Source organism: Rhineura floridana, chromosome 2 (genome assembly GCF_030035675.1).
Source record: "Rhineura floridana isolate rRhiFlo1 chromosome 2, rRhiFlo1.hap2, whole genome shotgun sequence".
NCBI lineage: Eukaryota > Metazoa > Chordata > Lepidosauria > Squamata > Rhineuridae > Rhineura > Rhineura floridana.
The window spans coordinates 221,969,293-221,982,425 of NC_084481.1; the positions used below are offsets into that span (position 1 = coordinate 221,969,293).

Genomic DNA, 13,133 nt, shown 5'->3' on the forward strand with positions numbered 1-13,133 from the left:
GGCTTCGCCCCTGCACTTCCAATGGAGGCCTTGTTTGAAGGCAGAGCCAGTGTAGTATAGTGGTTAGACTGTTGGGCTCGGTCCTGGGAAACCAGGGCTCAAATCCCCTATTGGCCATGCAGCTCACTGGGTGACCTTGGGCCAGTCACTGTCTCTTAGCCTAACCTACCTCACAAGGTTGTTGTGAGGATAAAATTGGGAGGGGGAGAACCATGTTTGTATGTCACCTTGAGCTCCTTGGATGAAAGGTGGGATATAAATGTAAAAAGAATGAATGGATGAATAAATAAATAAATAGCAGCTTCCAAGTGGTTTTTTTAGCAACATATGAAGCTGCCTTATACTGAGTCAGACCATTGGTCCATCTACCTCAGTACTGTCTACCCTGATTAGCAGAGGCTCTCCAGGGTTTCAGGCAGAATCTCTCTCAGCCCTACCTGGAGATGCCCGGGATCAAACCTGGGACCTTCTGCATGGAAAGCAGATGCTCTTCCATTGAGCCACAACCCTTTCCCCCAAAGGGAAAGGACCATGGCAGGGAGATAAACAGGTAAACTTTATATTCCTGCCACAGTCCTGAGGCTGCCTTGGGCTTTTCCTAACCGGCTATTTTCATAACCAAAACAAGTGCATCATGTCCAGTTTGGCCCTTAGGCTGCAGCCCTATGTGGACTTACCTGAGAATCACAAGTGGGAGAGGGCTGTTGTGCTTAGGTCCTGCTTGCGGGCTTCCCATAGACATCTGGTTAGTCACTGTGAGAACAGAATAATGGTCAAGATGGGCCACTGGCTTGATCCAGCAGGGCTCTTCTTATGTTCTTAATTAGTCCCACTGAACTCAATGGAGCTTATTTCTGAACAGAGATGCATAGCACTGCATCCTCGGTGAATGAATGAAAAACATCAAGGAGACTTTTATAAATCTTTTGCATAACATTTTTTCTTCTATTCTTTCAGGGATATGTACTTCCTCTCTTTTACATAGCTGTACACATTAGTCTGGGGCCTCTCCAGACATCCTTATTGTCGTGCATTCATGATTATTTGTGCTCAGATGGTATCGGGACAGTTACATGTGATCCTGCTTTCAATACTGTTTATGCCTGAACAAGGTTTGGGGTGGACATACTGCTTAATTTCCAATCAGTGCATGTCCCATAACTTCTTGCTAAAATCCTGTAACTTTTCATACTACAAAAGTTCCTATGGGGTGGGTTGTTGTCCCGCTTTTGTTTCCCTGGAGTGCCCTTTCAGATGGCAATAACGTGGTTACACTAGGGAAGCATCACAAAACAACTAACTCTTAAGGGAGAATTATGTGTGAACGGTCCAGTATAAATCCACCCCTCATGCACTATTATTGCATCAGTGACATATTGCAAAACAAATAAAAGATAAAAAAATAACTTTGACGGGTCTCCTGATCTTTTAAAAAGGAACAAAATGCCATCTCTTCCTCTGCTACAGACAGGTTATTGGGCTGCCAAAAATTGCTTCTTGTAGGACTACTATGCCTTTGAAAATTGCCTGGCAGCAGAAATTCATCACATGATGCTTTGCCAACATGGCAATACTGTCAAGGGTAAAGTGACATCTGATGAATTCCTGCTGTTCAGTCAACTTTTAAGATCATTGGAACCATACAAGAAAATGAAACAAAACGTTGGCTGTCCTCCGCCATTCATTACGCAAAGAAAAGTTATTGTGCTTCTAGTCTGAGTCTTTGGAAATAGAGCGGGATATAAATGTATTAAATAAATAAATAAATAAATAGTGATGGACTGGGCTTAGTGCAAGTTTAGTGCTGTCTGTGGGAAAATATGTATCTCAGAGTGGGGTCTAGAAAGGCCATACTACCAATGAGAGGTCTATTAATGGAATGATACAATACATTTAAAAAAAATTATAATGACAAGAATATTATTATTGCAGCAATAAAATAATGACAAAAAAGCAACGAGGCAAATTTGTAATAGGGAATACAAAAAAGAAAGGGAAAGAAAATAAAAACTGGGACACTGTATCCTTGAACATTAGCAACAAGGAATATTTTCACACAGAAGCAATGGGGAACATAGAGAGAGAGAGAGAGAGAGAGAGAATGGGGAAACCTTATTGAATGCGTCTTGAAGGTGGTTTGAAGGAGTGGGTAGTGCCAGCGGCCTTGAAAGATGCGTTGGTGCACCCATCCTCAAGAGGTCATCTTTACACCCTCACAACTACAGCCCAGAGCAGATATACCCTTTTCAGCTAAGGCAGTGGCCAGGCAGGTTCAGGAGTGCTTGGAGGAAATGGATTCTCCAGACATGTTTCAATCAGGCTTCAATCCTGGGTGCAACACTGAAGCAGTGTTGGTCAATCTGGTTGATGAACCAGATGAGAGAAAAGAGAGAGAAAGAGAGATTGTGATCCTGTTGATTTTCTTGGATGTCTCGAGGCTTTTTGATATTGACCATAATACCCTCCTGGAGTGGCTCTGTGAGGTGGGAGTTTGTAACATGGCGATATGGTGGTTCTGCTTCTACCTGCAAGACCGCTTCCAGAGAGAAGCATTGGGAGACTTCTCCTTGGCTCCCTTGGGGCTTGTGCTCTGGGGTCCCACAGGGTTTCACCTTGTCCCCCACGCTTTTTAACATCTATATGAAGTTGCTGGAGAATGGCATTCAGGAATTTGGAGCCAGGTGTCATCCAGTATGTACATGGCACTCAACTCTATCTCTTCACACCCTGATGCTTCAGTGCAGCAGGTATAATGCTATAAATCCTCTACCATTGCCTACACACTCCCATCCCCAAATTAACAAGCTCCAAATACTTTGCCTGTTTGTCATAGAGAAGGTGCACTGGTAAATTTGGTTGCTCTTTTCTTCCAATTTTCCAGCTCTACAATATCCTTTTTAAAAAAATGGTGACCAGAACTGTATTCTTTTATTTATATGTATTTATTTTGGTGTTATGCTGCCTTTCCGGGTTAACCTTCCCAAGGCACCTCACAACATATTGAAAGTAGTATCTAACTAACCCTCCCTGTCAGTGTGAGGATTTTTGGCTGCACAATGAGAATTTTGCTTCTCTCCTCTCCCCGGAAACGCCACATGTCCTGCCCATGTGTGCTCCGGAGAGCTGGGGAAACCCCTAGAACAGATTTAGGAGGTGTGCAGGGAGAGGAGGGGGGAAGTCCCATTGTGCAAGCAGAAATCCTTGTGCTAATGGGACATGGTTCTTAATGCTACTTTGAATACAACCCTACATTTCATTATAACACACAACAATCTATACTACCACAATCTAAAAATATAGAATCGTAGATCTGGAAGAAATCCTCTGTAGAACTGACATTTACTTACTTACTTATTTATTAAATTTATATCCCACCCTTCCTCAGAGTCAAACTTGATAAATTCTCCAACGTGTTGGAGGTAGGGCCATGATTTAGGTTTTTTGGACCAACATTGACACTAAATGCTTTTTGGCATTTAATGTGCATGATGGTTAATATGATCACCACTATCCTTTTATTTAAACACAAACAACAGTGACAACCAAACTAACAATGCAACCCTAAGGATGTAAACTCCTACGTTGTTCAATAAACCTTACTCACTGGTCAGCACAAATAAGAGAGCATTCTTACCTGGGGGAGTAAGTCCCACTGAACTGAGTGATGATACTTGCTGTCGAGTAGACCCATGTATAGGATTGCACTGTAAGTCAAGAAAACAAAAATGTAAAAAGCGGTATGCTAATATTCCAAGGAAGTAAAGGATTCTTATAGTAAGGCCCCTGCTGGATCAGACCAAATACCCCATGCCTATGAGATGCCTGCAAGCAGGTGCTCATCCCAACAGCATTCTCTCCACTTGTATTCCTTAGCAAGTGGTATTCAGATGCATGCTGCCTCCAGCATATACACAGCCATCACTACTAAATGGCCTTTTATAGTTTTATCCTCCACGAATTTGTAGAATCCCTTTTCAAAGCCACCCAAGTTGGTGGTCACCACTGCATCAAGTGGCAGTGAACTTCGTAGTTTAACCATGAGCTCTTATGTTTTGTCTATCCCCAATCTTCCATTCAGCTTCCTTGGATGACCTCTGAGGATCTATTATTATGAGAGAACGAGAAAAAATTATCTCCATTCTTTCTCCACACCAATGCATAATCTTATATACCTCTATCACATTCCTCCCTACAGTCTTTAACCCCCTAAACTAAAAAGCCCAAGTGTTGTAACTTTCCTTTATAGGGGAGTTGCTCCAACCACTTTATTGGCTCGGTTGCCCCTTTCTGAAGCTTTTCAGCTCTACGGTATGCTTTTTGAGGTGAGGTGACCAGAATTGTACACAGCATTTCAAGAGTGGTTGCACTATAGATTTGTATAATAGCATTATGCTATTTGCAGTTTTGTTTTCAATCCCTTTCCTGATGAATCCCTAGTTTGCCTTTTTCACAGCTCCTGAACAATGGAGCGGCCTTGTTTCTCATCAGGCACCACCACTTCAGGCCCCACAAGCAGGGATGGGGAACTTCCAGCCTGGGAGTTGAAATGCAGCCCTCTGCTGGCCCTCAGAACTCTTCCCAGGCCACACCCCCTCTGCCCAGGCCACGCCCTTACACCTGATGTCATAAATGGAGGAGGTAAAGAGGGGGCTAGATCGAAAGGGAGTAGGCCTACGCCCTTTCTAATGGTAAAGGTAAAGGTGCCCCGGACTTGTAGTGCAAGTCGTTTCTGACTCTTAGGGTTACATCTTGTGATGTTTACTAGGCAGACCATATATATGGGGCAGTAGTGGAGGCTTGTTGCCTGATTTTAAACTGTGTGGGCAAGAATTGGTCACATGCCATCATTGTGACATCAAGTGATTGACAGGTGGTCAGCTCCATTCACTTGCCAAAGCAGGCCTGCAGAGGGGCTAGATCCAGTTCCCTACCCCTCCTCTCGACTTTCCCTGTCAACTTCCTTTTTACAGCCCTCCTCATCTGGTGGAAGGTTCCTCTTTTGAAAGCAAATGTGACCGTGTTGGGCTTTCATGGGAAGCGGTCACTGATATGTATGCTGAATTTGACAGCACTCTGTTAGCTGTTCCAAATCAGTTCCAACAACCCTTTGTACCTCTCTCCAGGTCCCCAATGCATCTTAAAATGAATTCCAGGATCGCCTCCCCATTGGTCAGAAGGGGAGGGGGCACAATTTTGTTTGTGTGTGTTTGAGTGAAAAAGCAAGTCTTTGTGTGCAGCCTGAGTCTGTGTGTATTGCGTGAGAGTGTTAGTGTGTGGTTTGAGCATATGAGAGTGAGTTGAGTGTGCATGTGTTGAGCCTGTTGTATGTGTTGAGCGTTTGTGTGTGTTTGAAGTAAGTGTGTATGTGTTGAGGTTTGAGCAAATGAGTGTGCTATGTGTGTTGTGCATGTTGAGTGTGTTTGTGTGCGTGAGAGTGTTTGCATGGAGTGAGTGAAGTATGTGAGTGTGTATTGAGTCAGTGTTTGTTTTAAGTATGTGTGCGAGGTTTGAGCATATGAGTATTATGTGTATTGAGTGTGTCTGTGTCTCTGTGTTGTGCATGTTGAGTGTTTGAAGCATGTGAGTGTGTGTGTGTGCTGAGTCAGTGTTTGTGTTTAAGCATGTGAGTGTGAGCATATGAGAGTATTGTGCGTGTTGAGTGTGTTTGTGTGTTTCGAGTGAGTGTGTTTTAAGTATGTGTGAGTGTGTTGAGGGAATGTGAGTGCGCAGTTTGAGCACGTGAGAGTGTTGTGTGAGCGTGTTGAGGGAGTGTGTTGAGAGTGCGTACTTTCAACATAAAAGAGTGTTGCGTGTGTGCTGAGCCTGTGAGAGCGTTGTATTGAGTGTCTGTGAGAAATTATTGTCGTTGGTGTCGTTATTTCAAAATCTGTTTGAATGGAAACTGGGAGAGGAGACTGCCGGGCGGTTGGACCCCGCGAGCGTTCCCGGGAGGAGGCGGAGCGTGTGTGTCTGCGCGAGTGAGTTAAAGGGAGGCTGGAGGAACTGGGAGCAGCGGCGGCGGCAGTAGTAGCGCGGCCAGCTCCCAAAGCCCGGCCGGTCCCGCTCCTCTGCTCCAAAGGAAGCGCGGAGGCCGAGCGCCGAGGCGGCTGGAGTTGCTGCTGGCAACCCCGCCACCTCCTCCTATCGCGTCTCCATTCATAGCCGAGGCAGACGGGAGCTCAATGGGCTGATTCCCTGCGAGACCAGCAAGGAGGCGGCGGCGGCGGCGCCTCCAAGCAACAGCAGCAGCAGCAGCAGCCCGCGTAGGCCTCGGCTCCGGCCAGCCGCTCCGCTTGCAACCTTCCAGGCATGTAAGTGCCCACCGCGACGTTTCCGGGCTAGAGATGGGGAGGAAGCGGCTGCGGGGCCTGCATAGCCTTGTTTACCCCCCCCCCCCGGTGCATTGTCTGGAGTGCCTTTTCCGAGTACCGCTGCGCTCTTCCTTTCAGCGTCTCCCCCTCCCCTTCGCCCCGTGCCTTGTGGCTGTTTGTTTGGCCGCTTGCAAACCTCCCATTGCAAAAGTGACCCTCGTCGTCGCTCTCCTCCTCCTCCTTACAGGCCTTGCCCGATCTTTTTTTTATATACATAATTTTTTTTAGTGCATTGCAGTGGCGGCGATTGCTGCTTCTTACTTGCTCCTGCGGATGCAGCTGGGCGCCAGGCTTTGAAAATGCTCCCCAAAAGCGCGAGAGGAAAGGGGAGAAAGAAACGAGAAGGGAAACCTGCTCTTTGTTGCGTGCATGGAGAGCGCGCTAAGGGCTTTTTGCCCCTGTCGAAACTTGTATTCTTTTCTTTTTGAGGCTGTGGGAGGCTCATCTGACTGCTCTGATCTAGCTTGTGGGGCAGTGGCTCGCAGTGGGTCCTAGGCTTGATCAGATGCTCTTTAGGCATTGTCAGTCAGTTTGCTGTCTCCACCCACCCCCTTTCTCTATGCGGCGTTTGTTTACCTCCGGTTTCTCCATTGCTGGCTACAGCTGTTTGAGAAGGAAGAGGCTTAGATCCTTGCTTCTTCTCTTCCTTGCTCAATTCTGAGGTAGCTGCGTCTCTGCCTACCCATCAGAAGGAGGGTATGCATTTTCCTGTTTTTTTAAAAATTGCATATTTCCTATTTCTCTCCCCCCCCCCACTCCAGTGCCAAAAAATAAATTACTTGTTCTTCCACCGGCATACATATCACCCCCTTCCCTTCTGGATTGGCAACCTGATCGTGATGAAAGACAACAGGGGTGATCCACACGTGACGTTACCCTTTTTTGACTGTACACCTAACAAAAAGGAATGAGTGAGTCAAAGCTGTGAATCATTCTGGGAACGCTTGTTGGACCCTCTCCCCCCATATTGGTTGCAGCTCCCCATACGGTGTGTGCACAGTGGTAAAGCCAGATCTGTGGACCGTGGCCCCCTAATTAGCCTGTGGAGGTAATGATAGAGCCAGTGTTCGCTTTTTAAAGTAACTTACCAGTAAGTTTAGATTTTTGCTAACCTCCCTAACCCAGTCAAATTTACTTGGGAAAAGTAGTGAACATACAGTCTTGGACGATAGTGTTTACTATCCTTCTGAAATATCTAAAAGTATGATATCTACCATCCTGGCCATGTTACAATTGAGGTAAGAGGCCCCATTGATTTCCACAGAATTCATTTGGGCATAACTCTGTAAGACCTCTGGGTTGCTGTTTTGTTTTGGGGCTTGCTCATGTTACAAGTTTTTTCAACCCATGCAAGGCAGTCCTGACAAGTTCTAGAATCTAGATACTCATTCCTGTGAGCAAACATGATGCGTGAACAAGGCAGCCATGGATGGGGTTGGCTCAAGTGCAACAGTCAACAGGGAATACTGCTATATTATGGCTGCCTGTTTCACATGAGAACCACTGAGGTATCGTGGGAGAGAGGCTCAGTAGAGGGCCAGGAAGACACTGGTTCCAATTCTTGCTCTGAGACAGCAACACTGGGAGACTCTCGGATGGCCATCACTCTCAATCTAACCTACTTCACAGGGTTGTTATGAGGATAAACTGGAGTGTGTGTGTGTGAAGGGCTGTGTATGCTGCCTCAGAGGAAGGGCTGGATAAAAAAGTAAACAAAGTTACATTGTCCATGGAAGTGCATACCCGAGGAAGGTCAGGGTCAGACCTCTACTAACTTGGAGAAAACCCTTGCTGCATGAACAGGGTATGATTACTGTCAGAGTTTTGGAAGGCTGCAATCCTACACCCACTTACTTAGGTGTAAGCCCCACTGACTTCAGTGGCATTTGCATCTGTATAAGACAGCGTTGTTAATTTGTTTGGGTAGTTTTTTTTCTTTGTCTTTTCTCTGGTGAGAGAATACAAAGGATAGATCCCTTGTGACATTGTGTATGCTTGCATATTTACATGTTAGTACTGTGGCATTTAAAATTCAGGATCTCTCTTCCATTTTTTTTTTGGAATAGGCTGGCCAGGTTAATTATCACCATAGTATTTGTTTACAGTTAAATGTGCTCGATAGGCTGTGTTGCTAGTAGAATGTAGCTGTTTTAACTTCCTGCTTCAAATTCACAATAGTTTCATTTAATTATCTTGGGCCAGTTGTATTTTGAATGTGTAAAACCTTTGTGCCAGAGATTATTGCTTTTGGAGTAGGTGAAATGCTACAGAGGAAATATAAGGAGTTGGTGTAAGGTATACCAACTCAAGTAAGTCTGTCTGATCTTCCTATATATAATTGTTATCCTGCAACCTTTGAAGGCACTCGGGAAGGTTACTTGAGGTTTTATCCTTTCAACAACCTTGTGAAGTATGTTAGGCTGAAAGAGAGAGTGTAACTGGCTCAAGGTCCCAAAGTGAGCTTTATATCCAAGCAGGGACTTGATCCCGAATTTCCCCAACCATTCCAAGTTCAGTGCTCTATTCTTTGTACCACATTGCCACATGGCTGTCCGACATGCACACAATCATCTTGCATGATAAAGCTTTCTCAATTTACTTCATTGGGATTATGCACAAAACTGCCACATTGAACTGAATGGGCCATGTTGGTCACCCAAGTTGAGGCAGATCTTTCTCTGAGGGTTGATTTGTTTTTATGTTGCATATTTTCAGCTTAGGTATGAAAAATACCAGTGTTTAAATGGCAAAATGGATGCATGGCACCATCAATTGTGAATGGGACATAGATTTTAAGAGCCCAACCTTCACTGCCAAATGTGTAGAAGAAACAAAATGTAAAGAATTGGGCACATATATCCATGTACTATGTGGGAAAATGAGCAATTTAATGTGCCATTTATAACTAAGTGCGCCATGCATATGGAGAAGGGCCACAGCTCAGTGGTAGAGTATCTGCCTTGCATGCAGAAGGTCCCAAGTTCAATCCTTGGCATCTCCAGGTAGGGCTAGGAGAGAATCTTGTCTGAAATCCTGGAGAGCCGCTGCCAGTCAGCACTGAGCTAGATGGACCAATGGTCTGACTCGGTATAAGGTAGCTTCCTATATTCCTATATATCTTGTTTTAAGGTTGCATACTTAATAAGAGTTCAAAAAATAAAAGTGTGAAGCAGCCTTCAGTGTTTTCCTCTCAGTCTATACATGCAAGAGAGTAAGACTTTACTAGTAGTAATTACTTTTACTAGGAGTAATTACTTCTGTAATTAAATAGATAAGATTTGTCTTTCATTCTGTGAAGAAAATAAAAAGCATATGATTTTAATTATACAGCCACAAGAGTGGCTGTATACTATAGTCAGCATGGATTTTTCACATTCTGCAATGTTAAATTGAAAATAACCCCCATACCATTCTGATGCTTCCCATGAGCTCATTTTAAAACAAAACCTTATGAAACTAATAGTTCTGAACTCAGAAACACTTGCTTAACAACACTTTAAATGTTCATGGCGATACACAAAACTGTCACAGAATCGAGAATTCAAAGTGTAAAAAGAGAGGGGGAAAACCAGACCCCTTTTGGACTTTTTTCTGTCAGAGTTCTCACAATTTGTTGAAATTAATTAAAAATCAGCCATGTTTACAGAGTATCTGTAGTCCTATTAATGACCTTGCCCCATACTCTGACCTTCATCATCTGCAGTTTAAAAGTTAAAAAAAAATGCCTCTCTGATTTTTAATTAATTTTGCATTGAATGCAATGATAGTGTTGGACATGCTCAGTAAGAACCAACTGTCAGTGTTCTAAAAGCCAGACTCACAGCTGCTTGGCTTGGCTAATCAGGGGGCCACACCAGACCTTTATTTCACTTGAGACAGTCATGGCTTCCCCCAAAGAATTCTGGGAAGTGTAGTTTGTGAAGGGTGCTGAGAGGAGACTCCTATTTCCCTAACAGAATTCCAGTGGCCAGAGTGGTTTAACAGTCACCCTCTCTGATTGAAGTACTATGATGGGATTATTGCGTCTCCTAGCAATTCTCAGCACCCTTCACTAACTACACTTCCCAGGATTGGGGGAAGCCATGACTGTCTAAAGTGGAATAAAGGCCTGGTTTGGATGTGGCCAGTGACAGCTTTGGTTTAAATTTGGATGGGAAGCTACATGTGCTTGCTGTAGAATAAAAAAGTAGGGGAAACCCTGAAAAACAGTGATACTGTTCACAATGTTTTCCTTTTGGAAAGGAAAGGGGCTTCCCCTCTGCCCAGTGTCCACTCATCCAATCTCATCTCCTCCCCATTCCTGCCTTTCCTTCCACCCCCTCCTTGCCTCTCCCCCAGGTCAGTTTCACCTATCCTAAGCATGATTGCAGAGAGCCAGTGTGGTGTAGTGGTTAGAGTGTTGGACTACGACCTGGGAGACTAGGGTTTGAATCCCCACACAGCCATTCAGCGCACTGGGTGACTTTGGGCCAGTCACTGCCTCTCAGCCTCAGAGAAAGGCAATGGTAAAACCATCTGTGAATATCGCATACATAGGGTCGCCGTAAGTCGGAATCGACTTGAAGGCAGTCCATTTCCATTTCAAGCATGATTGCACAGGAGTAAATCCCACTGAACTCAAAAAGCATGCAAATGATGAAACTTGCCCTGCCCTCCCCTCCTGTTCCCTACTATCCCCTCCCTCTTGCCCCTCTAGAGTCATTGCTTAAGTAGCAACATATAGTAATCAGTCTGATTTTACATCAAACTGTAGTTTCAGATTCGACTGTTAATGTGCCCAAAACAGAAATAGAGCATAACCTCCAGTCTGAAACAAAAAATGCTGTCTTCACCATCATATGACACTGACCAATAAAAAGGCTTTGAAATTAATAAAAATAAATTTGACACAGATATCTAGGATGAATAATGAGAGAATTTGGAGATGGCAGGAGTTGCCACCACTCACCATATGCTCAGAGGCACATGTTACCAAATTCTTCCAAGCTACACAGGAAGTGAACTGGACTATGAAAGACCAACCCAAAGTATGTTTGCATTTTGACAAATTTGTAGGACAGTACAATATCTCAGAGAGGAGGTCAGGTCTCCTGCTCCCTTGGTGCATTCACTATAGCTGCCCAATTTCCCTGCTTTTTAAAGTTTGATAGAAATATCTGTTGGCTATAGGTACGTTCTTAAACCACAAGAGGGTTTTTTTTTTTGCCTATTAGTGAATTAAATACTTCTGCATGCTGTCCGTATGACCCAAAGCAGCCATATGCACATGACGTAGTGTATTCTCTGGGAAGGGAAATTATTGAGGAATGCACAGGGATTTCTCATTATGTAAGGAATGAGAATTCCCCAACTCATGGTAGAGAATAGGGAAGTCCTGATGCCCACAAGTACCACAAAATACATAGGAAGTGTTCAATTGCGCATTGTAGTCTGTTTAGAGAAGGGACTATAGCTTGTGCTCTGTAGAAGGTGTCGGGGTTAAATCCCTTGCACCTTCTATTTATGTATTTATTTATTGTATTGTATTTGTATACCGCCCCATAGCCAAAGCTCTCTGGGCGGTTTACAGCAACTAAAAACACCAAAAACAGATATACAAATTTAAAACACATCTTTTAAAAACAATTTAAAACACAATTTAATTTTTTTAAAACAATTTAAAAAACACATGCTAAAAAGTTTAGCCACAGATGTTGCTGGACTGCAACTCCCATCAGCCCCAGCCAGCATGGCCAATGGTCAGGAATTATGGGAACTGTAGTCCAGCAACATCTGTGGCCCAAAGGTTGCACAAGGCTGGTTTAAGGGATTTAATCCGGCGCCTTCTATCTGGTAGCATGGCTTGAGACTTTTGCCTGAGATCTTGAAATGCTTCTACCACAATAGGAGTAGCTGTTATTGGGCTGCGAATGACCTGAATCGGTATAAGGTGGGCTTCACAGGTTTGCATTTCTACAATTCATCCATATAACAGTTTTGCAGAGTGTGGAAAGTTTATTTTTTATCCTTTCATTTGGAGAGTGGAACCAAAACACCTGTTTGATATTCTAGCACCAACCTTTCTTTTTCTTATGAAGCCCTACAGTTTAGAGCATCAGGTTTGCAACCTTCTGTGCCAGCGCTCCACTGCAGTAATGCTCATTATCAGTTTGCACTGCAGACTTCTGAAGGGCTGATATGAGCTGGCTGGGTGGCAGAGCACCTGCTTTGCATGCAGAAGGTCGCAGGCTCAGTCTCTTGCATCTCCAGGTAAGGCTGAGAAAGACCCCTGCCTGAAACCCTAGAGAGCTGCTGCCAGTCAGAGTAGACAGTACTAAGCTCGGTGGACCAATGGTGCGACTCTGTATAAAGCATCTTCCTAGGGGAAAGCCTTCAGGCTTCAGTTTCACCAGCCAAGCATGGAGCTTTTGAGATAGCCGACCGATGACAGCTGTGGTTTCTGAAAATCTGCCCTGGTGTGCATCTGCGACACCTCCAGAGGGCCACTGCAGTGCTGGCATAATGCCGGGATTTGTGATGTGCTAGAGCAGCATTTACAATGCTGAGTCCTTTGCGTGCATATACTGGGGATGCAAGTGTATTCTAACGGTACAAAAATGCCTGATAGTACCAGTGCAGCCAATAGAATATCCTTGTCCATAGATGTATTCAAGACTGGATGTAATCTCTGTGCTGCCTGTTGTCTTCCTGTGCCTGGAACATCTCCCTTTCTTCCTGTTGAACATTTTTTTCTCTTCTAATTCCTCAGCTGTTCTGACTTCC

At 44.4% G+C, this 13,133-nt stretch overlaps 1 protein-coding gene and 1 pseudogene across 1 annotated transcript in view; both read left to right on the forward strand.

Moving 5' to 3' along the window:
• The window catches only part of LOC133378042 (zinc finger and BTB domain-containing protein 18.2-like), a 55,369-nt pseudogene that overhangs the window by 15,697 nt on the left and 26,539 nt on the right, over positions 1-13,133 (forward strand).
• The window catches only part of AKT1 (AKT serine/threonine kinase 1), a 178,895-nt gene continuing 171,693 nt past the window's right edge, over positions 5,932-13,133 (forward strand). The window contains exon 1 of the mRNA XM_061612309.1: positions 5,932-6,311. The gene's annotated coding sequence lies outside the window, so the exon portion shown is untranslated. The remainder of the gene's footprint in view (positions 6,312-13,133) is intronic.